A 26192-nucleotide genomic window follows, 5' to 3' on the forward strand; every position below is an offset into this window, starting at 1 on the left:
GTGTAAATAAAAAAATATTATTATTATTATTTGTTGAGGGCCAGGCTTGCAACTGAAGCCTCTCTGCCACCTGGGCACCCCAGCATCCAGTTGGCACCCTACTACAACCCCTGTTGCTGCTATGCATAGAACACCCATTCTAACTCACAGAGACGTCTGATTCTGCTGAATCAAGCAAAGCCCTTCCGGTGCATCACTTTTCTTCTGGCAAAAAGCCCCGTCTTTAGGAGGAGGCTGGTTTGTGGCGCAAAACCTCCTGGTCCGCATTAATTGCGGGACCTGGATTTGCTAGCTTGAGACTGGATCTTACCAGCAAAGCAGCAACAGTCTTGGTGAGGCTTCCTCAACCTCGGCCCTCCAGATGTTTTTGGCCTGCAACTCCCACGATCCCTAGCTAGCAGGACCAGTGGTCAGGGATGATGGGAATTGTAGTCTCAAAACATCTGGAGGGCCGAGGTTGAGGAAGCCTGGTCTTGATGGTCTCCAAGACCTGCTTGGCTTCAGCACAGTGGCAGCTTCGTGTGCCTTCCCACCACCCCCTGTCGACAGGAGCAAGCAGTAAATTGCACCGAGTGAATTGAGGTTAACTCTTCGTTAGCAAAACAGGATTGGCACGGGAGCATCAGGCCTAATGAGCACAGCAACTCAGGTCTTGCTGAGGCTGAAGGTCCCCATCTCCCCATAGGTGCCCAAGTCCCTTCCTCTCCAGGGTTTCCGCCCCAAGCAATCTGAGACTGTGCCTGCATGCCTGCCTTTGCTCCTCCTGTTTCACGCCTCTCTTGGTCCAGGGGATTAAGGCAGGAGGGGAGCTTGTTGCAGAAAAAAAGGAAGACATTTGTGCCTCTTCACCAGCCTGACTCACTCCTGCCTCTTGGCCTTCTTCAGCCTGCTCTCCTGCTTCTACATCTGCCTCTGATTCTGGACTTCTCTCTAGCACAGACTCCCCCCACTCATTAAGCCCTCTAGCTTCCGACACCCCCTCATCCCAGTCTTCTTCCTCTGATCCCACCGCCACTCCCCAGACTCTGAGCTTTCTCCCCTTGATGATTCCCCAGCTGGTTCCTCCCACCATTCCTCTGTGTCCAACCAGTCGATGACACCCGCACTACAACTCCCATCCGTCACAGCCAGGCTGGCCAATGATCAGGGCCAATGGGAGGTATGGTTCAGGTAGAGGGTCACAAGCTTGCCATTCCTGGGATAAAGGCACACAGGAAGCTGGAAGCAGAAGGACCCACATCTAGGTGCAGTCCGGTGGGTGGGTTTCACCAGGAAAGGTACAACGGTGATTATTAGCAAACATCTAGCAAATGGATTGCGATCCAACTCAGTGACTTGTTGTTGTTGTTTAGTCGTTTAGTCGTGTCCGACTCTTCGTGACCCCATGGACCAGAGCACGCCAGGCACTTCTGTCCTCCACTGCCTCCCGCAGTTTGATCAAACTCAGGCTGGTAGCTTCAAGAACACCATCCAACCATCTCATTCTCTGTCGTCCCCTTCTCCTTGTGCCCTCCATCTTTCCCAACATCAGGGTCTTTTCCAGGGAGTCTTCTCTTCTCATGAGGTGGCCAAAGTATTGGAGCCTCAGCTTCACGATCTGTCCTTCCAGTGAGCGCTCAGGGCTGATTTCCTTCAGAATGGAGAGGTTTGATCTTCAGTGACTTGTAGGGACCTCCAAAATCAGAGCTGCATGCCTCAGGAATGAGGTCATGGTTCTGGCAACTCGGCTGCGTCTGGTCCGCTAATAACATTTCCAGAGGTAACTCTCCAGCTTATCTTGGCAGTTCCCGGCGGGAGTCTTCGCTGGGGCTTACAAGTCGCTTGCAACGTTAGCACCGAAAGAGCATTTGCGGAACAGAGGGAGTTGCCTTACGCATAGTCAGACCATGGGGTCTGTTGAGCTTAGTACAGTGGTACCTCGGATTAAGTACTTAATTTGTTCTGGAGGTCTGTTCTTAACCTGAAGCACCACTTTAGCTAATGGGGCCTCCTGCTGCTGCTGCTGCGCCGCCAGAGCACGATTTCTGTTCTCATCCTGAAGCAAAGTTCTTAACCTGAAGCACTATTTCTGGGTTAGCGGAGTCTGTAACCTGAAGTGTATGTAACCTGAAGCGTATGTAACCCGAGGTACCACTGTATCACTTATACCAGGTGTCAGCAAGGTTTATCTTGCCTGGGCCGGATCGGTCCCGTGGAGAACCCTCCATGGGCCGGATTGCGTGCCTGCCCGCAATTTCCGGCATCTGCGTAGACGCGATTTCCGGTGCTGCGGAAGCGAGTTCCCGCACTGCGCTGCGTTGGTTTAGTGCAGCGCGTTAGTGGGTGGCTCAGTTTGGGGACGGCTTGTGGGCCGGTCAAACGACCTCTGCGGTCTGCTTCCAGCCCATGGGCCTTACGTTGGTGACCCCCTGGTCTACACTAATTGGCAGAGGCTGGGAGCCTCTCTCTCTCTCTCTCTCTCTCTCTCTCTCTCTCTCTCTCTGTGTGTGTGTATGTATCTAACTAACTAAGAGATACCACACAAGAATGAACCAAGGACGTTTTGCTTGCAAAGCTCATGCTTGACCGTGGTGCGGAACCACTTCTGGAGAAAAGAACAAGAGCTAACACTGCAGCTGCGACCCATGGGATTAAAGGACAGGATGGAGGGGGTTGCACCCCTGTGGTGCTCCCAACTCACGTCTCCCATGCAACCATCTAGTCAAACAACAAAAACAGGACAGCCTTGTAGTATGATATCACCCCGTTTGGCACTTCCCCATGCCTTGCAAGTGGCATCAGTCAGGGAACAGGGTGGGGGCTCTCCAAGCTGCCATGCGCTCTCGACATGTCAAGGATGATTTCCGGCTTCCACATTCTGTGGCCCTGACTGCGCAGCCTGTCCTGTGGCTTCTGCGAGGGACGCCCTGTGAACGCCCCTGTTCTCATACCAAAGCCTGCACTCTCCACTGTTATTACGCATCACCAAAGGCTTTGGGTTTGACAGTCATAGGTTGCATTCGTTTATCTTTACGATTGTCTCCCCAGTTTCATCGGATCGTAGAAGTGTAGAGTTGGAAGGGACCCCCCAAAGGTCATCTAGTCCAACCCCCTGCAATGCAGGAATCATGGCTAAGGGATCCCTGGAAGATGGCGATCCAAACACTCCTCAAAAACCTCCAGGAAAGGAGAGTCCACCGGCTTCCGAGGGAGATCGTTCCACTGCCAAGCGCCTCTTACCATCAGAAAGGTTTTCCTAATGTTTAGCTGGAATCTCCTTATGAGATGGAGAGGAAAGGAGATTTGAAAGCCTAGGCAGCAAATCTCCTTCTAAAGGTAAAGGTAAAGGTAAAGGTAAAGGGACCCCTGACCATTAGGTCCAGTCTTGACCGACTCTGGGGTTGCGGCGCTCATCTCGCTTTACTGGCCGAGGGAGCCGGTGTACAGCTTCCGGGTCATGTGGCCAGCAGGACTAAGCCGCTTCTGGAGAACCAGAGCAGCGCATGGAAACGCCGTTTACCTTCCCACTGGAGTGGTACCTATTTATCTGCTTGCACTTTGACGTGCTTTTGAACTGCTAGGTAGGCAGTAGCAGGGACTGAGCAACGGGAGCTCATCCCGTCGTGGGGATTCAAACTGCCAACCTTCTGATCGGCAAGCCCTAGGCTCTGTGGTTTAGACCACAGCACCACCAGCGTCCCACGACAGTGACAGTTAGCACTCAGTTAGACAGATTGCACTCTTCTGTTTGACACATTTGTTGAGCATTCATCCCAATTTGCTTCCACAAAACTTATGTTAGATGACGATGATCACAATTCCAATAATTTATTCCCAAATGGCCACCTATTTTTCTGCCGTCTCTATATCAGCTGTGGCCAGGGCCGGATTTAGGTTTGATGAGGCCCTAAGCTACTGAAGGTAATGGGGCCCTTTATATGTCCAGCTGTTCTTTGTCAACAACAAATTGTCGCTGTTTTTTGTGTTGAATATATGCTATGTTGTAATTTATGGACAATTAAGAAGAAGTATCCAGTTTCTTTTCCCCTTTAAATTTTTTTTGGGCCCCAAGAGACTGTGGCCTTAAACTATAGCTTGTTTAGCTTATACATAAATCTGGCATTGACTGTGACATACAAGCTATACATCCTGGCTACCAGCCCCTTAGATATGCCATCCACTGAGTTCAGCAATATTTCAAAGGTGTAAAAGGGTCCTCATAGCCTGTTCATGAGATGAAATCTCCAACCTACTGCCATTATTCCAAAATGTGTGCCTGTGCACTTAAATTAGCATGTGCAAATGTTAAGCAAACTTGTCCTCTTGTTTTGGCAATGCTTTCCCTTTGTGTAGGCAATGCACAACCCTGACCACCCTTGGTAGAACTGACTTGGGTGTCATGTTCCAACTGGGTGCCCTCAGGGGATAGAGGGAGCCAATTGCTGGAAGCCTCAGTCTCTTATCAAAACACATATTGAGTAGAGCAGAGTTCAAGGTGGAGGGCAGTGCAAGCAAGCCAGGTTCAAGCCCAGGGAATCGGCTGAGGCGCCAAAACCAGCCTTCAGAGGCCAGTTCAATCCTACAGGCAGCCCAGGTAGCAAGTGAACAAGACCAAGTTTGGAAACGACAAGCCAGAAGCCTGTATTGCTTTCAGGAAAGAAAATACTCAGGAGGGAGACCTTCTATATTCAGGCCTCCTAGACCACACCTGAACCACAGGTCAAGGAAGTTGCAAGGGTTACTTGCTCATGAGGAATCCTCCTGACGAGGTGTTTGAGGATTTTGGGTCCTTAGGCACAGGCTACATTGCTGCTTTGGCGCCTGGACCTTTTGGTGATCTTGAGAGACTGCCACACCTGACCTGAAGTCTCCAGGTTTACCGGGTCTCCTGCAGGCGGCAGGCAGAGGGCTTGCCTCTTCAGGTGGGCAAGAGTGCCTTTCGTAAAGAGATTAAGAAGTCCACATGCTTCAGCCTGGCAGAAGCTGGCTGCAAATTCTAGCAGAGACACTCTGGGAGGATCTGCCTTCCTCCACTTCCCTCTCCCAATTAACCTCCGTCTCCAGGGGCTGTCCCCACGACATCACCAGATGTCTTGCTCCTAGGTCTCAGGTGTGGGCGCTGAAAACCTCAGGGTCTGGGATGCTTCTGACCTGGCAAGCCGATCTGGAAGGAAGGGGCTTTCGGCTAGCATAGCCTACCTCACAGTTTTGTCGTGAGAGTAAATGAGAAAAGGTGGGGGATCCTTATATATACGACCTAAATTTCCTGGAGTGAGAGTGGGATAAAAATGCAGCCAACCTATGAAGACTAACGTATGATGGGGATGTGCTGGGTTTTTCCGGTTGATATCAGCCTCTTCCCCTTAAATCAGGGGTAGGCAATCTAAGGCCCATGGGCTGGATGTGGCCTAATCGCCTTCTAAATCCGGCCCGTGGACAGTCCAGGAATCAGTGTGTTTTTACATGAGTAGAATGTGTCCTTTTACAGTGGTACCTCGGGTTACAGACGCTTCAAGTTACAGACTCCGCTAACCCAGAAATAGTACCTCGGGTTACGAACTTTGCTTCAGGATGAGAACAGAAATTGTGCTCTGGCGGTGTGGCGGCAGCAGGAGGCCCCATTAGCTAAAGTGGTGCTTCAGGTTAAGAACAGTTTCAGGTTAAGAACGGACCTCTGGAATGAATTAAGTACTTAACCCGAGGTACCACTGTATTTAAAATGCATCTCTGGGTTATTTGTGGGACACAGGAATTCGTTCATTTCTTTTTTCAAAATGTAGTCCGGCCCGCCACATGGTCTGAGGGACGGTGGATGAAAAAGGTTGCTGACCCCTGCCTTAAATGCTTTTACATTTCAGTAGCAGCTGGCTTTGGAGCTGGTTGGCTGATTGATTTTATGTCTCCCCTTCAGCTATAGCGCCTGGTTGGGAGCCAGAGAACATGTCCCTCTCGAAGCACAAACCTCTCACTGTTCTCAGGCAAAGACGCCTTGGACAGAGCATGTCCCTCAACTATAATTCACTTACTTTGAGCTCCTTCCAGCCAGCTAGTCAGCTGTTTGCAGCTAAGCTGACTTGTTAAGTTGGCAAAATCAGCAGTTTGTTCTGAAGAGAAGATGCTACTTCCTATTGCCTGTGTGATGACATTTATTAAGATAAATGTAACCCGAGGTACCACTGTAGTTGCTTTTGACTGTTTCTACTGATACAGTGGTACCTTGGGTTACAGACGCTTCAGGTTACAGACTCCGCTAACCCAGAAATAGTACCTCAGGTTAAGAACTTTGCTTCAGGATGAGAACAGAAATCGCACAGCGGTGGCAGCGGGGGCCCCCATTAGCTAAAGTGGTGCTTCAGGTTAAGAACAGTTTCAGGTTCAAAATGAACCTCTGGAACAAATTAACTTCTTAACCTGAGGTACCACTGCACAGTGGTATCTTGGAACTCAAATGGCTCCATTCTCGAATATTTTGGCTCCCGAATGCCAGAAACATGGAAGTAACTGCTCTGGTTTTTGAACATTCCCCGGAAAACAAATGTTCCACACGGGCTTCCGCTGTGCAGAAACCTAGCTGTCGGTCAATTGGAAGCCGCGCCTCGGAACTCGAACGTTTCGGAAGTCGAACAGTCTTCCGGAACAGATTACGTTCGAGTTCTGAGATAATACCTGTAATGTTATTGCTTTATTCCCTTTGCAAATCGCCTAGAGGGTTTTCCCTTGAATAATCGAGCGATGTATAAATTCTATGAAAGGAAATAAAGAGAAACAAAATGGATTGTCATCGCAGCACATGCACTGTGAGGTACAAGTCCCTTGCCTGAGCACATTACAGTCTAGAAAAACAGGTTTGGATGCTAGAGTAGAGAGATTCCTGCATTTCAAGGGGTTGGTCTAGATGACCGTTGGGTTCCCTTCCATCTCTACACTTCCATGAATCTATGATAGGTGCAGGTTAAACAGGAGACCAAAGATAGGATAATAAAGGCACAGGGCACAGTTTCTCAAACACCTTGACTTCACAGACCCCTTGATGCACAAATAAAGTCATTGTCGACCCCAAAGCCTTATCAATATAAACAAAATAGAGTATGTATTTTAAAAATTAATATACAAGAAGGACATCAGAATTATTCTTTTCGTACTGTAAAAAAGAATGGGTTAAAAAGTGAAACTCTGGGTTGCTTTGGACCAGTCACTGTCTCTCAGCTGAGTCTACCTCAAAGAGTTGTTTTTGTGGGGATTAAATGAGGAGGGCGAGAACTGCACCTTGAACTTCTTGCAGGAAAAGGTGGGGGCATAAATGCAATAAATAAGTACGAAATAGTACTACTAGTTGCCAGCAGCCATCAAAAACCATTGAGGAAAAAGCCTTAGTCATCAGTGCCCATTAAGAAAATAACTGTTAATTATCCACCAGCCTTTTCAACAGACACCACACATGTTTCCAACTTGCATGCAAGAGATTCTTGGCTTTAGTTGGTTTTTTTAAAAAGAAAGATTTCACTGAATGACATCCAATTTGAAGTGATCTCAGTAGCTTGGGAGGTGGAACAGGTTTGTTGCGTGTGTGAAATTCAAAAATTAAAGTAATTTAGGGTGGGGTGGGGTTTTTTTTGCTGTATTTTGTTGTATTTTAAAAATGTAGTTTGAAGCCAACACCTTTAAAATATATTTTTTTTTAAAAAAACGTGATTAACTACAATTTGAGGGTGGACGGGAGAGAAGACACTTTTAATTCAGCTCAGCAAAACGCAGAATGTCCCCTGGTTTTTAAGAAAAAGCTCAGCCAAGTTGCAGCTTAGAAAAACCTTACGGAGAATGAAAAGTCTAAAACTTCAGAGACGGGGCAAAGCAGCACAGTTCTTGGAAGGAACACCATCTTTGCAGCCATAAATTCACAAGGCAAGGGAGAACATCTGGAAGACAGTTTATTCCAGTGATGGGGCAGGAAACAAACAAATGCCCCTCTCCCAGTTTCCCCAGTTATGGGAACGTACCCTAAACATTTGGGAGTGGTGGTCGGTGTTGGGTAAAATTTGCAGATCTGGGGCTTTCCTGTTTAAATCTCTTTCTCCCGCCGCTCTGCAGAGAGTGACGAGAGAGATTGATTGGCACATTTGAAAAAAAAAAATCCTTTTCTTCCCCTCTCCCCCTTTTCCACACCCAGCTCGGATTCTGACATCACCAATTGCTCCAGAAGGAGGCGGCGGCCAAGGGCAGCCCTTCAAAACAAGCTGCGCTTTACGCCGCCTCGGCCAGCCCTGTGAACAAGAACCTAGGCAGCCCTCAGTGGCTAACAACCCCAGCCGGTGAGTAGCCCCCAAAAAACTTGGAGAGAGTGGGAGGCTGGGACGGGGGGGGGGAAAGGGAGGGGGGAAGGAAGAGATTTTTAGGGAAATTACGGATCCTTCTTTAAATGCAAAAAGAATAAGGTTGGGAGCCGGATGTGTGAAGGAAGGGAAGGGATGCAGAAAAGCGAAATAGGATCTCGGTGCGAATTAGAGAGGAACTTTGCTAACAAAGGAGGAGGGAAAGGAAGGCGCGGAGAGCGATTTTAAACAACTTCAGAGCAATTCTCCCTCTTCCGCGCCGCCCTCTTAAGTGCCTTCTTTCTGTAGCTATTTTTTTTTTTGGGGGGGGGCGTCTTAAAACCCTGCGTTTCCCCTTGCAATTTTGCTTGCACTGCGCTTATTTCAGATGCAAGGGCAGGCAGGGGAGATCAAGGAGTGTTTGTGTGGATCAGTCTAAAATGCAAAGTATATATATTTTTCCCCATCTGAGAAAGAAGCAGCAAGCTTGGATTTTACAGAGCGGGGGGTTTAAATCCGTTTCTTGTCTTTAAAAAAACAACCACAAAGTTAGCACCCTCGGGCTGCTTCAGGTTGCATGCAAGTAGATCTTTCTCGTGTGTGTGTGTGTGTGTGTGTGTGTGTTTTAAAAGTTGTTTCCTAGCATGTTTTCCTGGGATTGAGCCCCCACACGGGTGGCCGGCATTTCTTGTGGGTTGACGACTGTCTCCCCTCTAGTGGGGCAAAAGGGGATTACTCTTGGATTCAGCCAAGCTTTTTCACCACACGTCGGTTTGCGCTTTGTGGTTGCGTCTCGGCTCGCTTTGCAGTTTCAACCTGCACGCGCGCAGCACCCATCGTGGCCGGCTAAGTGTAAATTCTGGTTCGTGGCTTTATTATTTACCCACACGAGGGTCGTCATAGCTGAGCAAGAGGCAGCTCGTGGATGGCTTGCAAAAAGTCGCAGGTTCAGTTCCTGACATCTCCAGTTAAGAAAGGATCAAGGGACAAGAGGGAGCGGCCTTAGAGTCGGGGCATCGGTGCGCCTTTCCCATTATTCCCTGCACGGACCGGCAGCTGCTCTGCAGGGTTTAGGGCAAGGGAGTATTTTTCCAGCTCTACCTGGCAGCGCCAGGTGTCGATCCTTGGACTTATTTGCATGCAAAACAGATGCTGTACTACTTTCCCCCGGAATCGAATCTCCTCTATGCAAAGCAGTAGCTGAACAAAGTAATAGATTTGTGACCGTCCCAGCTGCTGTGAGTCTCCCAGGACTGACACCCCAAGTGGCTGGAATATATGGGTGCAAAAGTCTGTGGCAAGGCGGAAGGGTGGGCTGGCTGCTGCCCTCCCCAAAGAGAAATCGTTTGCGTATTGAGTCCACCAATTCCATCGCTAATGGGGATCTGTTTCAGGAGGGTGCAAAATGTAAAGCATAGATCTATCCACATTCAGGTTAAAAAACAAACCGACCCCAGTTCCCATGCACGCCCAGCACACATTCAAAGCACATGATTCCCCCCCCACTGAAGAATCTTGGGAACTTTAGGTTGCCCCCTCACCGAGCTATAGCTCCCAGCACCCTTGCCAAACGGTGGTTCTTATGATCCCTTGGAGGAAGTCATGTGCTTTAAATGTGCACTGAGTTTATTGTGTGGATCTGCCCTGTTGCTTCATATCTGGAAATTTGTGAATGCACTTAAGAGAAAAGAAAAAAGAACCCCCTCATGAACATATGAAACCAATGTAACATTTTGGCCAGCCTCACAGAACCGTATTTTGTACGCTAACGTTAACAAGAATTTCATGTTCCCCATCTGCTTGGAACTGGTCTTAAGGACAGCTTAAAAGGCAATCCTTTTTATTTACTAGACATCTAAAGGTCTCCAAGTGACTTACAAACAATTTAAAAGCCTACTCACAAATACATTTTACCACTGACACCATTCATTTAAAAAACTGTATTTCCATGTGTGTGGATTAGACATGCTGTCTGCTCACCCACCCAAAGGGGATGGAGTGGGCTGGAGACTGAATCAATAAGAAATCCTTGTTGGCACAGATCTCTTTGAAAAGAAGCTTTTGTGGTGCCCTCGAGATGCTTGCTGAACCATCCCTGTGACTGGTTCTGTGGATGCAAATCCTGCAAAACTGAGCAAACAAAACTCAAGAGACTATCCGTGTCAAAATGGTTGGCATGAATCAGGCCACAAATGGGCGCTGGTGCATATTTAGAAGTTTTGGCTGTTGTTGTACCTGCGGCTCGAAGAGGAATTTTAGAGGCGCTTGATTTCAAGAGCACTTAGCTCATTTCACAACCCGCTTAGCATTTGGAGCATGTTGAATAAGGAGCGTTAAAAGTAGTATCATACGAAATCAAAGAGTCATGGCTTCCCCCAAAGAATTCTGGGAGATGTAGTTTAAGGGTGCTGCGAGTTCTTAGGAGACTGCCTAGTCCCCTCATAGAGCTACGATTCCCTGGGAAGAGGGTTTGGCTGTTAAACCAGTCTGGGAATTGTAGCACTGGGAGGGGAATAGGGAATCTCCTAACAGGTTTAAACGCCCTTAACATACTACAGCTCCCAGGATTCTTTGGAGAAAGTTGTGACTATTTAAAGTGGAGTCGTCGTGCTTTAAATATGTGAATGGGGCCAGAATCTGGAATGCTGAACTACCAATCAGAATGAATCTGGAATGCCAAACAGCCAATTAGAGGGGATGTGATGAAGTGCATTATATTTCTGCACAAATCAACAGGGAGAGGCATTAATTTATTTACAATAAGAATATCTGTAAGCTGCCAACTCATAAGGGGTGGAGAATCATGGCGGTGTAGACTGCAATCATGAATACACCGTTGGATGATAAAATACTGAGCAGATCATGGAATCAGATTCTCAAAAAAACCTAAAAAACTTGGCAAAACAAAAAGGCTTTCTATGCGGGGCAGAATATCAACACTGCAGGTACTTGTCTGATTTTAATAGAAACATTGTTCCAAAATGCTACATACGCTTTATGGTTCTGCTGCTGCGCTTTTAAAATAACACAGTGTTTTGGAATGGAAATGAACAGGTTCAGTGGTTATGCTGAGCAAGTATTGACCCAGATGCATACAATTTATCAGGGATAACAGCTGGGCCACACTTGAGACTTTACAATCTCAAGTTGTTGGACTTTGTCAAGGGATAAAACGTGAGGCTTTGGGACTGTGTAGGAATCCCTGCTCCTTAATTCCAAGTGGAAAACCTGCAGCGTGTTTCTCTCTGCGCACGCTCAGAGGCACTCTTATTTATTTTAGCCAACTCCACCTGCTTCTTTAAGGAAAGGGGGTGTGGCCAAGGAGGGGAGGTGGCTGTGCTTAATGGGTGTGGCTAAAGGGGGGAGGAGAGTCGGGGCGGGGCTATAAGACTGAGAACAAAACACCTTGTATGATAGTACTACGCCTGGCAGTGGGGATGGAGTCCAAAGGAGACATGTGAATTGGAGAACGCTCTGTATACGGCAGTTTCCTGTGATATATGCTGAGTCAGCCACTGGTCCATCTAACTCAGGGCTGTTTACACTGACTGGCAACAGCTCTCCAGGGTTTTAGAGAGGAACTCTATCTCAGCCCTCCCTGGAGAATTCTGGGGTTGAACTTGAGGCCTTCTGCATGAAAAACAGAAGCTGTAGCACTGAGCTCCCAGCACCCAGCTCTCTCACAGGAGGGAATTTATCCAGGGAGGGAATGCCATTCAAGCAGAAATCTCTTCTGGCGGAACCAAAGAGTGTGCATTCGAGGGTGGCAGCCACACAAATATTTGCTATGTGCTGTCTCCGGTGGTTCAGTTCCAAGGGAAAGAAGGTACAGCACCTGTTGGCGAGGCTGGGGTCAGGGCAAGGGCTGTCGCTCAGAGGCAGAGCGGCTGCTTCGAATGCAGAAGCCCCTGGGTTCAGACCTGAGGACTAGGAATCATCTTCTTTGGCGATCCCTCGTAGCCGAGTAAGATTGTCTTCTGTGGAGGCCAATTCTGGATCCACACGTCCTTCCACAGTGGGGACATTGGTTTCCGGGCAGGAGTTGATCACGGTCAGAGTTTGCCAAATGTGCCTTCCCTTTAGCACGTTTCTCCCTTTCGTCCTGAGTCTGAGCATCTTCAAAGACCATGACACCTTTGGTAAAGGCTGTTCTCCAATTGGAGCGCTTGCAGGCCAATTCCAAGCCTGAAATCTGGAGAGCCTCTGCCAGTCCGTGTAGACAATATGCAGCTAGATGGATGGAGGGTTTGACCTAGCGGAAGGCAGTATCCTATTGGACAGGTCTCTGCCCTGAGGAACTTTCAATTGTTTCGACAGCTATGGCCATTCTGGGGCGGGGGACTCTAGTCACATATAAAAAACCCCACTATGAAAATGTTTTTTTTAAGAAACATTTTGAAAAATATATTGATTTGCTCTAAGCTCACCATCGCCATCTAGTGTCACGTTTGTATAATGCAGTTAAAACATTATATTTGTGAAGGCCTGGCTATAGTAAAGGGACCCCTGACCGTTAGGTTCAGTTGCGGATGAGTCTGGGGTGTGGCGCTCATCTTGCTTTTCTGGCCGAGGAAGCAGGCATCCAGATTCTGGGTCATCTGGCCAGCATGACTAAGCCGCTTCTGGCGAACCAGAGCAGCGCATGGAAACGCCGTTTACCTTCCCACTGGAGCGGTACCTACCGTATTTTTCGCCCCATAAGACGCACCGGCCCATAAGACGCACCTAGATTTTAGGGGGGGAAATAAAGGAAAAAATTTTTATTTCCCCCCCAGGTGCGCTGCGCTACACCAGGAGCTTGGGGCGTGCGGAGCTCAGCGCGCCCCAAGCTTCTGCGTGCAGGCAAGGTCTCTGCTAGCGTGGGAGAGCCGGGCGCCTCTCCCAGGGCTAGCGGACCCCTGCGCTAATCCAGAAGCTTGGGGCAAGCTGAGGTCAGCGCGCCCCAAGCTTCTGCATGCCGGCAAGCAGTCCACTGCCGCCCCAAGCCTCCCGCACTCGGCAGGAGGTCCCGCCGGCTGCGCGAGGCTTGGGGCGGCAGCGGACTGCTTGTGCGCACCTAGAAGCTTGGGGCGTGAGCGCGCCCCAAGCTTCTAGGTGCGCGCAAGCAGTCCGCTGCCGCCCCAAGCCTCGCGCATCCGGTGGGACCTCCTGCCGGGTGCGCGAGGCTTGCTGACACTCGCCCGAAGCAGGGGAAGCCCTCCGGAGGGCTCCCCGTGCTTCGGGCGACAGGCTGCCGCCCCAAGCCTCGCGCACCCGGTGGGACCTCCTGCCGGGAGCGCGAGGCTTGCTGACACTCGCCCGAAGCAGGGGAAGCCCTCCGGAGGGCTCCCCGTGCTTCGGGCGACAGGCTGCCGCCCCAAGCCTCGCGCACCCGGTGGAACCTCCTGCCGGGCGCGCGAGGCTTGCAGGCATTCGCCCCATAAGACGCACCCCGATTTCCCCTTCATTTTTGGAGGGGAAAAAGTGCGTCTTATGGGGCGAAAAATACGGTATTTATCTACTTGCACTTTGACGTGCTTTTGAACTGCTAGGTTGGCAGGAGCTGGGACCGAGCAACGGGAGCTCACCCCTTCGTGGGGATTCGAACCGCCAACCTTCTGATCGGCAAGCCCTAGTTTCTGTGGTTTAGACCGCATGCATTAATTACTTCATGTTCAGATTACTGCAATGCATTCTGTGTGGGGCTTCCTTCCTCTGTGCTTGACCCAGAAGTTGCAGTTAGTGCTGAATGCTGCAGCACGATTGCTGACAGGAGTGAGGCCTTGTCAGCATGGAACACCTGCCCTCAGAGCTCTGCATTGGCTGCCAAATTGCTGCCAGGCTGAGTTCAAGGTATTACTCTTAGTATGTAAATCCCATAATTTAGGACCCTTTTTACCAGCACAATTGCTTTACCTCACTGGTCTGCTTCAGTCTATAGAACTGGCACAGGTAGAGGTGTCACATAATACCTGTTCTGATTTTTTTTTTTTAAAATGTTCTCATTAAAGATTTCCCCAGGTTACAAAAGTACAGACATCTTTATGTCGGCACAACCTGTTCTGCATTGATCTTTTAGTGCCTAGACTAATATACCCTCTACAAAGGTAAGCTACAAGTTTGGGGGCCCTTTAATTCTGACCCACCCCAAAAGCAAATAAGAGGGGTGGTGGTAGAGGGATGGGACAGAGGTTTGTAAAAGATGGAGAATGCTTTTGCCCTCTCCGTCGTAAAACTAGAGTGCAGAGTATCTCTGGGAAACTTGATTGACAAGAAAAGATCAGGACAAAGGGAAACCCTTCTTTCCACAGCTCAGCGTTAAGCCGCAGAACTCACTGCCTCTGCCTGTGATGATAGGTGGCTTTAAATGGGGATTATCTCAAAAGACATGGCACAAAAGGAAAATAGAGTGGGAGGGAGGAGGAAATCGGCACACCTGGGTGCAAGTCTTTAAAGCTAGAGCAGCTGTTCTCTTGACCAGCTGGGATGGAAAGAGTTGAAGGAGAGGAGGAGCCAAAAGTTGCAGAAACATGGAATTGTAGATCTGGAAGGAATCCCAGGGGTCATCTAGACCAACCCGCTCCAATTGCTGGTCTCACCACTGGCCAAGTGCCCCAAGACTGAGGGAGTGGTTGACTGATGCTCGGCTAGATGGACGTTTGGTTTGATCCAGCACTGATCATCTTAGGTTTTGTTCCCATGGGGTTTCCTTGTCATTAGTGAGCAGGGAAGGAAATGCACCCCCCCCCAAACACCACATTTGCTGGGACTCAGCATAGTGATGAGCAAATCGATCAGTGTTTGTCCTCTCAGTTCCTCATTTTTCCAATCTTAAATCCAGTCCTCCACATTTCCAAATGGGTTCTTCTTTTAACGCCAGCCGGAAAATTAGCCAGCATTTTCACTGCTAATTTCCCACAACATACACATTTTTGTATTCGGTCTTGCCTAATAGATGCACCTTTTGCAAATCTTTGGAAATAGCCCTTCTGTAATGCATTTGTGTGTAGTGGTACTTGGTTCTCAAACGCTTTGGTACTCAAGCAACTTAGAACCCAAACACTGCAAACACCGATGTAAGTGTTCTGGTTTGTGAACTTTTTTCGGAAGCCGAACGTGCTCCATTTTGAGTGTTATGCTTCCGATTTGAGTGTTATGCTGAGGTCTGTCTGTCTTTGCTATTTATTTTGAAATTTTGGTTTTTTTGTTTTGTTTTTGTGACTGTGTGGAACCCAGTTTAGCTACTGATTGATCGATGTGACTGCAGTATATTGTTTATTGCTTTCATTTTATGGATCAATGGTCTCGTTAGACAGTAAAATTCATGTTAAATTGCTGTTTTAGGGGTTGTTTTTAAAAGTCTGGAACAGATCAATCCATTTTGCATTACTTTCTGTGGGAAAGCGTGCCTTGGAACGCTTTGGTTTTGGAACGGACTTCCGGAACGGATTAAGTTTGAGAACCAAGGTAGCACTGAATATTGTTTTCAGCAACATATACCCTTGTACCTTAGTATATGCCTTCTTATACACATCACTCGGGCTGCAGAACTGCGCCACGACTTTTGCAGAAGCGTGAATGTCAAAAGCAGCCGGTATTTCGATTCGTGAGTTGCTTTGGAAAGTACGAATTATCGTATTTTTCACTCTATAAGATGCACCAGAGCACAAGACGCACCTAGTTTTTGGCAGAGGAAAACAAGAAAAAAAATATTCTGAATCTCAGAAACCAGAACAGCAAGAGGGATCCTGTTTTCTGAAAGTGTCATCTTGGGTGAGCGAAGGGTCCAAGGGCTTGCAAGGCATGGGAAAGTTTTGCTAAGAATCGCACGGCTGTCATCGGCCATGACTTTGCCCTGGCTGGCTGAGGGGTGGAGGTCGGGCACACCCCAAAGTTGAACGGAATATAGTGGCGAGACAGAGAATGCCACTCAGGATTTTGACAGACAGTCGCTTCCCCGCCCGGTTATCCTGCGGATGAACTGCTCCTCTGGCCCCGTCAAGCTCATGAGTCAACCTTCAAAATGGGGTGGGAGTCTCAGGGCCAACAAGTGAGGAAAGAGCTACGCTTTGGGAATTAGTGGCAGAAACGGGTCAGACAATGACGTGGTTGTGTCCTCAGAATATTGTGGTGGCTGATTTAATGTGTTTAATCAGAGGAAAAACCATTGCTGACATTTATTAAGGACTGGGAACCTTCTTCTGGACTTGTTGCATGGAAGAAGAAAAATGAGCTCATAATATCTGGGTTTGAAGATGGAAAAATATTGGCTTGTAGAAAATAGAATAGTAGGATGTCCAATCTGAGTGGATACTTTGAATAAGTTACTATATTTAGCTGACAGGCAGAGAACTGGAAGCCTTTCCATATTTTTCTTTTCTTGTTCTCCTCACTCTCTTTTCTTTTGATTTCTTTTTCCATCTCTTTGCTCCTGTTTCTTTTAGATTAGGTTTTAAAAGCATTTCTTTTATTCTGGTGGTGTTATAAAAAGATACTTGGTGTTGGGTATAAACTTTTGTATATCTTTTGATCAGTATCAATAGAAATTAGAATGTTTTGGGGGAAGATAATATTGTGTATATTAGGAGTATAGCATCTAGATCAAGGGAAGTAATAGTGCCACTGTATTCTGCTCTGGTCAGACCTCACCTGGAGTACTGTGTCCAGTTCTGGGCACCACAGTTCAAGAAGGACACTGACAAACTGGAACGTGTCCAGAGGAGGGCAACCAAAATGGTCAAAGGCCTGGAAACGATGCCTTATGAGGAACGGTTAAGGGAGCTGGGCATGTTTAGCCTGGAGAAGAGGAGGTTAAGGGGTGATATGATAGCCATGTTCAAATATATAAAAGGATGTCACATAGAGGAGGGAGAAAGGTTGTTTTCTGCTGCTCCAGAGAAGCGGACACGGAGCAATGGATCCAAACTACAAGAAAGAAGATTCCACCTAAATATTAGGAAGAACTTCCTGACAGTAAGAGCTGTTTGACAGTGGAATTTGCTGCCAAGGAGTGTGGTGGAGTCTCCTCTTTTGGAGGTCTTTAAGCAGAGGCTTGACAACCATATGTCAGGAGTGCTCTGATAGTGTTTCCTGCTTGGCAGGGGGTTGGACTCGATGGCCCTTGTGGTCTCTTCCAACCCTATGATTCTATGATTCTTCTATGATTCTATGTGTTAGCTGCTGGTTCTGGAACCTCTCTCCATCTCACACCGATTTTTAGTTATCTTAAAAATCCCATCGGCATTAGCTCAATGTAGGGGCCTTTGCAACATCTGCAGCTCTTTTGTGGTGGAACGGAATTTTGCAGAAACTGGTGCCCACCAGAGATTTTGGACTACAATTCCCACCAGCCCCTAGTTCAATATGCAGGACAGAAGACTGCAGAGTGATGGAGCTGTGGATGATGGACGTTTAAAGCTGGAAGAAAAGGAGAGTGCCACAGGCCTCTGATGGAAAAGTGGCAGCAGAGGAAGTTGTCTTATAGTGAGTCAGATCATTGATCCATCTATCTCAGTATTGTTTACACACTGTGTCCTGTTCTGGGCACCACAATTTAAGAAGGATGTCAACAAGCTGGAACATGTGCAGAGGAGGGCAACCAAGATGATCAAGGGTCTGGAAACCAAGCCTTGTGAAGAACAGTTGAGGGAGCTGGGTAAGTTTAGCCTGGAAAAGAGGAGACTGAGAGGAGATATGATAGCCATCTTCAAATATCTGAGGGGCTGTCACATGGAAGATACCTCGGTACCTCGGGTTACATACTCTTCAGGTTACATACGCTTCAGGTTACAGACCTGAAATAGTGCTTCAGGTTAAGAACTTTGCTTCGGGATAAGAACAGAAATCATGCTCCGGCGGCGCGGTGGCAGCAGGAGGCCCCATTAGCTAAAGTGGTGCTTCAGGTTAAGAACAGTTTCAGGTTAAGTATGGACCTCCAGATCGAGTTAAGTACTTAACCCGAGGTACCACTGTATTTAATTTTTTATTTTTTACCAACAACCAAACACAAACCGTGAAACCCCCCAGGCGGCTGATACATTGGGTATACATAATCAATAATAACATATTGAAATCAATGTAGACTTCTGTATAACTTAACACTCCACCATCCACAAAGTTTATTTAACTTTTAACATTTTAATTGCACCAAATTGTTCAAACCTGCCCAAATAATTTAATAATCTTCTCAAACCAATCCTCCTCTTTCTCACTGATCTTAAACCCTTTCATTCTGTGTATCTTCACAGTTAGATATTTTAAAATTATAATATTATTCAGTTTTTTCCTCCATTGGTTCACCCCTAACTCTTCTGCATTTTTCCAATTACTCACTATAACCTGTCTGGCTGCAGTTACCATCAATTTTACCCATTTACATTCCTCTTTTGTTTTTAACTCGGTGCTACTCAGACTAATAAGAACCCTTAATTCCCACCTTCCTACCCACAATTCCCGATATTTCTATACCAATCTGTTTCCAAAATTCATTAACTAACGGACAATCCCACCACATATGACTGTACATTCCCATCACTCCACATTTCCTCCAACAATTCTTACTTCCAGATTTTGTAATATGATATAACCTTACAGGTGTATAATATCATTTTTGTACCAACTTCAATCCCTGTTCTTGGATTATCTGAGAGGTCTCAACAAAGGATGGTTGCCGAAAGATTCTTTCCCAATCTTCATATAAAATCTGCTCCTGAATTTCTAACTTCCAATATTTTTCAAAGGGCTGTTGGATGGTGGAACCGTTTCCCTTGGGAGGTTGTGGACTCTCCTTCCTTGCAAATTTTAAAGCAGAGTTTGGATGGCCATCTGTCATGGAGGCTTTGATTGAGATTCCTGCATTGGACTAAATGAATCTTGGGATCCCTTCCAACTCTACAGTTCAATGACTGGCAGTGACTTTCTGGGATTTCGAAACGGGGGTCTCCACCAGCTGCACCTGGAGACTTGGGACTTCCTGCATTCCAAAGCACATGTTCTTCCACCGAGCTCCAGCCCTTTCCTTAAAATTAAAGGAGGATTCTAGTCCTCGTGGTTCTCAGTGAAGGGTTAAACTAAACAAGAGCATAGGGAATCAGCATGCACTGAGACCTTTGCTCCATGTTGCTCAGAATTGTCTACATGAGACCACATAACACCGGTCTTGAAAGGCCTACATTGGCTCCCAGTACGTTTCTGAGCACAATTCAAAGTGTTGGTGCTGACCTCCTGCTCCCAAACAAATGGATTCAAGCTGCAAGAAAGGAGATTCTGACTCAACATCAGGAGGAACGTTCTGATCGTAAGAGCTCTTCAACAGTGGAACGGTCTCCATCGGGAGGTTGTAGACTCTCCTTCCTTGGAAGTTTTTAAGCAGAGATTGGGTGGCCATCAGCCATGGATGCTTTAGCTGAGATTCCTGCATTACACGGAATGGACTGGTCTAGCACTGGGAGGTCTCCTTCCAACTACAGTGGTGCCCCGCAAGATGAATGCCTCACAAGACGGAAAACTCGCTAGACGAAAGAGTTTTCCGTTTTGGAGGTGCTTCGCAAAACAAATTTCCTATGGGCTTGCTTCGCAAGATGACAATGTCTTGCGAGTTCCTGCTGCTTTTTCCCCCTTTCCCCCCACTTTTGCTAAGCCGCTAAGCTGCTTATCAGCTGATCCGATCAGCAGATAAGCCGCTAAAAGCCGCTAATAGCGCTAATCCGCTAATCCGTTAATGGGCTTGCTTCTCAAGACGAAAAAACCGCTAGACGAAGAGAATCACAGAACGGATTCTTTTCGTCTTGCGAGGCACCACTGTACAGTGGTATGTCAGGTTAAGAACTTAATTCGTTCTGGAGCTCTGTTCTTAACCTGAAACTGTTCTTAACCTGAAGCACCACTTTAACTAATGGGGCCTCCCGCTGCCACTGTGCTGCCGCTGCACGATTTCTGTTCTCATCCTGAAACAAAGTTCTTAACCCAAGGTAATATTTCTGGGTTAGCAGAGTCTGTAACCTGAAGTGTACATAACCTGAAGCATATGTAACCTGAGGTATCCCTGTAGTCGAAGATTCTAACATCCCCACGCCCATTTGACAAATGGCATGTGATAGGATCAACGCTATCAGCCGAAGGACAGAAGCAACCCTATTCCATCAAGGATAGATTCCTCGTGCTCCAGGATGCTAAGCCTCAAGACTCTCACAAGGATGTTATTAGGACAATTAAGATGGCGGCACCGGACTCATCGCAATGACTTCTTTCCCCTACTTGGGCAAAAAGTTGCCAGGGAGAATGGAAGGAAACGCCAGCCAAAAGGTCACCCTTGGGCACAGACAGCGGCTTGATCGCTACGCCTGGGGCTGCACATTGTTTTCTAAAAACACACAAAAACACAGTGTTTCCTAAATGCGTCACGCAGGTTATCCCAGTAATCCTTACAAGCCAGTAAAGGAGCTGAGATGCACAGTCTCTCGATTTACAGTTTCGCAGCTTTAAATCTCTCTCTTTTATATACCGTATTTTTTTGCTCTATAAGACTCACTTTTTCCCTCCTAAAAAGTAAGGGGAAATGTGTGTGCGTCTTATGGAGCAAATGCAGGCTGCGCAGCTATCTCTGAAGCCAGAACAGCAAGAGGGATTGCTGCTTTCACTGTGCAGCGATCCCTCTTGCTGTTCTGGCTTCTGAGATTCAGAATATGTTTTTTCTTGTTTTCCTCCTCCAAAAACTAGGTGCATCTTGTGGTGTCTGGTGCGTCTTATAGAGCGAAAAAAACAGTGTGTGTGTGTGTGTGTGTGTGTGTACACACACACACACACACACACACACACAAATCATTTTCAACAATTACAAAACATACTTTTATATCTTATACAATTTTTTTTTTTACTTCCGCCAATCACATCTGAAAATTTTGCAATCTTTTCCACTTAATTTACATTTCTTACTTTCGCTATTACTCATAACTAATGTCTCTCTACTTTATCTTCTTTGCAATATTTCATATATTCCTCCTTACAAAACTTGCTAAACCCCGCCCCCAAGCCTCCACCTGATTGGTTGGCTACCTGGGGGCGTGGCAGCCATGCCAGCTGGGCAGGGGCCAGAACGTCCCCCCCCCGCCGACGCGGGAAACTGCTCCTGCTCACAACACCTCCCCTCTGTAAGAAGGAGAGGCTTTCTCTTTCAAGGAAACAAAGGCTGGTGGTGGACAATTTGGTCTTCAGCCTGTTGACAAGCCAATTCCATTTGGATTGCTCAAGGGAGATCTTTTTTCCTAGGCTCCCGGCAGCGGCGTTGCTAGCCGCTCCGGCGCCTGGTATGGTGCATGCGTCGGCCGGGGCTCCACTTCGTTCTGGGACCCTGCCCAGGAGCTCCGCCCCTTCGCAGCCCCTCCTGCCTGGCCACGCCCCCCCGTGGCAGCTCCTCTTGCTGCTGCTGAGGTTGCAAGGAGCTCGGGATGAGGAGGAGGAAGAGGGAGCAGGAGGTGGAGATTCACATGCAGCCCTTGCTGCAGTTGACTGGACGGGGCGGGTACCCTCCAACTTCTCTCCTCCAGCAAACCAGACGGGGGGCGCCGCAGAGAAAAGAGGGTGGGATGGGCGAGGGGAGAGAAGATCAAAGAGACACGTGGGTTGGGGAGCGGCGAAGGAAGTGGGGAGAAATCCAAGAGCGAAGGAAGGAAGACGACTAGGGGGAAATGGAAGCAACGCGAAGGTGGGCAAGAGAGAGGGATGAAGCCAGAGAAAGAAGAGCCGCCCGTGGGGGTGGGGCGAGCCAAGGCAGGGGCGCTGCGTGGAGCCCCTCCTCGGCTTCCCCCTCAGCTGTGGGGCGGGTGAGGGAGAGGCGGTGGGCAGGCGCCTAGCGCCAGCCGCTTTACGTTACGTTTCTGGACTGAACTAAAAAGTTTCGTGAGCCCATTACAAAAAAAGGAACTCATATTTTTGTCATTTTGTCACACACCCCCAACTGATGATACCCGGGACGGACTGCACCCCCCTTCTTCGGCCCCTGGCTCACGGGCATCCTGATCAATTATAAGATGTTCATAGTTTTAACTTTAAAAATAAAAATAAAATAAACCCCTAAAACATAGGATGGCTTGCTGACCTGGGGTCCTTCGGGGGGGGGGGAGATGGCAAAATTTAAATTTGATAAATAAATAAAGCTATGTATGCTATGCTGCAAAAACCCGATCTTACCTGCTGAATAGGATCTTATCAGTGGAAAACCCAGAGAAATATTTTGCTAACGCGAGTTTCAGTTCTGCAGGCAAGATTGCATTTTGCATTAATCAGCATATATTACAGCGCAAGCAAAAGTGTGAATGAGCATTCTTTCTCTTACTCTGCACTTAGAGACACCTGGTGCAGAGTACCGTAGTACAAGGGGCTCTCCCAGATGACTTATTTGTTAAACGTTCATCCTGATTTTCTTGCACCTGGTTTATGAAGGAGTTAGATTATAACCTGCCTTTATTATGCATCTGTTCTGATTTGCTTCTGGGACAGTCCATCCTGGATTTTTCCTTTAATATCTTCCCATTGATCCTACATTCACTCTCTGCTTTTCAATGCATTTCCTTGTCACTTTCCTAACAGCAAAAATCAGTTTATTTTTGGAAGTAGGTTCGTTCCACTAGTGCAACAGAGCGCTCTAATCTGCTTCAACTGCACAAAACTAACTTCCTGGTATCCGCTGGAATCCCAGAAAATAGCAACAGTCTGGAGGCATCCCGGGTCTCTCTCAATCCCCGCCATGGAAATTCTGCAAGAGCATGATCTACTGTATTTTTCGTTCTATAGGGCGCACCGGACCATAGGGTGCACCTAGTGTTTTTTTTTGGGGGGGGAATAAAGAAAAAAAATTATTTCCCCCCTGAGCCCCAAAGAGCAAAGAAGCCATGACAGTGAGCGGGATGGATCCCGCTAGCTGTCTTGGCTTCGTTTTTAGCCTCGGGGCTGGGGGTCCGGGAGAGAAGGCGCGGTTGCGCTCGCCATCGCTCCCAGAGTTTGCTGCTATCCACAAGCCTTCTGAGCCCAGCGGGAACTCCCGCCGGGCTCCGAAGCCTTGTGGACAGCTGACCTAAGCCCGGGGTGCACAGTGCCGTGCTCCCCGGGCTTCGGGCTGCAGGCAGCTATCTGCAAGCCTTTGGAGCCCGGCGAGAGTTCCAGCCGGGCTCCGCAGGCTTGCAGATAGCTTCCTGAAGCCTGGAGAACGAGAGGGGTCGGTGTGCACCGGCCCCTCTCGCTCTCCAGGCTTCAGCGAAAGCCTGCATTCGCTCCATAGGACGCACACACATTTCCCCTTCATTTTTGGAGGGGGAAAACTGCGTCCTATAGAGCGAAAAATACGGTAATCCCTTTAGCCGGTATAACGGTGTAAAAATCAAGTCCCTGCCTTGGCCTGAGCCCTCAAGTTCTGCCAATCTGAGGAAGACTTAACCTAAGAACTGCCTTCTTGGTCCAAACCAAAGCATCCTGTTTCCGAGAAAAGTCCAGCCAGATGCCCTTCTCCCCCTGGGAAATTGCAGCACACAATCTGTCAAAACAACCCAGAGAAGGAATGAGATAAGGAATGCAAACTGGAAGGATATGTGAAAATATGTCAAAATAGCTTTGACAGGCCTCGTTTGAAACTATTCAAATAGGTCTTATTCCAAATAGTAATCTCAGCTGTGGCCAGAGAAACCTGGATCTGCTAAAGAAGATTGTATAGGGTCAGGATTTCTAGGGGAGTAGATTCCACTCGGGCCCCGATGCAAGCTTGGGGGAAAATCAATATTCAGTCAGTGATGTGCAGTACAAATTTCAGTATCTGGGATACTTCAGTGGTACAACGAATAGGCAAAGCTGTTTCAGCTTCTGGGTTTTTCCTCCAACAAAATGCACATCACCAGCTCGCAGGGAAGCAGTCATGTTGAGACAGGTGCCATACCGTCCCATTTTTTCAGAACAAAAAAAACGGGGTGCATCATGCGCCACAATCTCAGTCGGCAAAAAAAGCGCTATTTGGGGGGCACAAACTTCTGCAACTCCCCCAAAAGTGCTTTTGGGGGGCAAGAGAGGGGTTCAAGAGTGCACAAGATTGCGGTACCCAAAATGGGTTCTGTGAACCTGGATTGCTAATTTAGTAAGAGTGAGGTGCTGGTAATGCCAAGGTTGCAGGTTCGATCCCCGTAAGGGACAGCTGCAAATTCCTGCATTGCAGAGGGTCGGACTAGAATCGGGGATCAGCAAACATTTCCAGCAGGGGGCCGGTCCACTGTCCCTCAGATCTTGTGGGGGGTCGGACTATATGTTGCTATGATTTTGACCTGCATTTTTGGCAAAAACCCTTATTGGGACCAACCCCCAACGTTGCCCAAATGTGATTTTTTTTTGGGGGGGTGACCTCATACACCCACACTGCTTCCTTTGCATTTTATGCATTGACAGTTATTTCTCTCGTAAGGCGGAGGGTGGGGTGGGGCTGAGGTAAGTGCGCCATTCCTGTCAGCCCTGGAGAGCGTGTGTGCATGTGTGGGTGAAGGGAGAAGCCGTTGGCCACACTAAGGCCGGCGACGCTCAAGCAAAAACGTTCTTTTCCCCGGGTGAGGGAAGATGAGGTGGTGGCTGTTTACCTTTCCATGGCTCACACCATGTAGCTAACAAGTGGCCTCCCCAGCAAAGCACAGAACTGTTTTGGAGTCCAGGCGCTCCCCACTTCCTTTGGCAGGGAGCACCGCATTACTCCCGAGACGCCTTTGAACCCCTGCCACCGCAACTGCCCTTCCTGAGGTCAGTCGCTGGCAGGTCCATGGTGGAAATCCGAACTGTGGCTCCTTTTCCCTCTTCCCCACCCCCCGGAAGAAAAGATTGCTGTGTGCGACGAACGGAGAAGGGGCTTTTCTCAAGCAGCCGCTTGCCTCACTTTTTGACCCCCAAGCCTGGCTGAGTCGCAAAAACCATCGTGCGCGCTACGCCGGCTGCCTGGATTCCCAGACCATCCGCAGGCCGGATCTAGAAGGCAATTGGGCCTGATCCGGCCTGCGGATCTTAGTTTGCTGGCCCATGGACTAGAATCAGCCTTTCTCAACCTGTGTGTCCCCAGATGTTGTTGAACTACAACTCCCATCACCCCTAACTAGCAAGGCCAGAGCTCAGGGATGATGGGAGTTGTAGTCCAACAACATCTGGGGACCCACAAGTTGAGAACCGCTGGGTCCCTTCCAACTCTCTGATTCTGTGCTACTCCAGAGGGTAGAAACCAAAGCAATGGATTCAAATGACAAGGAAAAAATGACTCTGACCAAACATTGGGAAGAACTTTCTGACAATGAGAGCTGTTGGACAGTGGAAATGGACTCCCTGGGTAGGTGGTGGTTTCTCCTTCGTTGGAGGTTTTTAAGCAAAGGTTGGCTATCATGTATGATCTAGTTGAGATTCCTGCATTGCAGGGGGTTGGACTAGATGGTCTTTGGGTTCTCTTTCAACCCTACAATTCTATGGTTCTACGGGACCAACTTTTCACCATTTCTATTTTCCCTGGAATTTGGCCAGCATCCATGGCTGGTTTTTTGAGGTCTATATATCTTTGTCTCTTTTTTTATTCCTGGGTTTCATTCCTGTTGCTTCAGGATTTTTCTGTTGTGGGAAAGGCCTTGTAAATGCAGTAAACATTGACCTAACCCTACGCACCCAGCAGAGGGCACGTATTCCCCTTTTTCTAAGGGAGACATTTGAGCAGGAGGAACAAGGCCGGTGTCTTATTTTGGGATTGGCAAATGGATGAGATGATACCGAGTCTCCCACCTTGGACGGGTCAGGGCTGCACACCCTTGAGTGGTCTTCTCCATTCAGGGCAAACTTTTTGACCCCTGCCTATTGTGTACCTGAACAGCCAGTTGTTTGTTCAACGGCAATTCAGCTTCCTGCCTTGGCCTGCCGAAAGGAAAACCC

The 26192-nt window shown here is 48.1% G+C and overlaps 1 protein-coding gene across 1 annotated transcript in view; it reads left to right on the forward strand.

Annotated features, from left to right (window-relative positions):
* The first annotated feature begins 8140 nt into the window (after positions 1–8140).
* Positions 8141–26192, forward strand: part of EMP2 (epithelial membrane protein 2) — a 29513-nt gene continuing 11461 nt past the window's right edge. Inside the window, exon 1 of the mRNA XM_082199954.1 lies at positions 8141–8288. The gene's annotated coding sequence lies outside the window, so the exon portion shown is untranslated. The remainder of the gene's footprint in view (positions 8289–26192) is intronic.

The sequence above is a fragment of the Podarcis vaucheri genome, assembly GCF_965113315.1.
Source record: "Podarcis vaucheri genome assembly, chromosome: 14".
NCBI lineage: Eukaryota > Metazoa > Chordata > Lepidosauria > Squamata > Lacertidae > Podarcis > Podarcis vaucheri.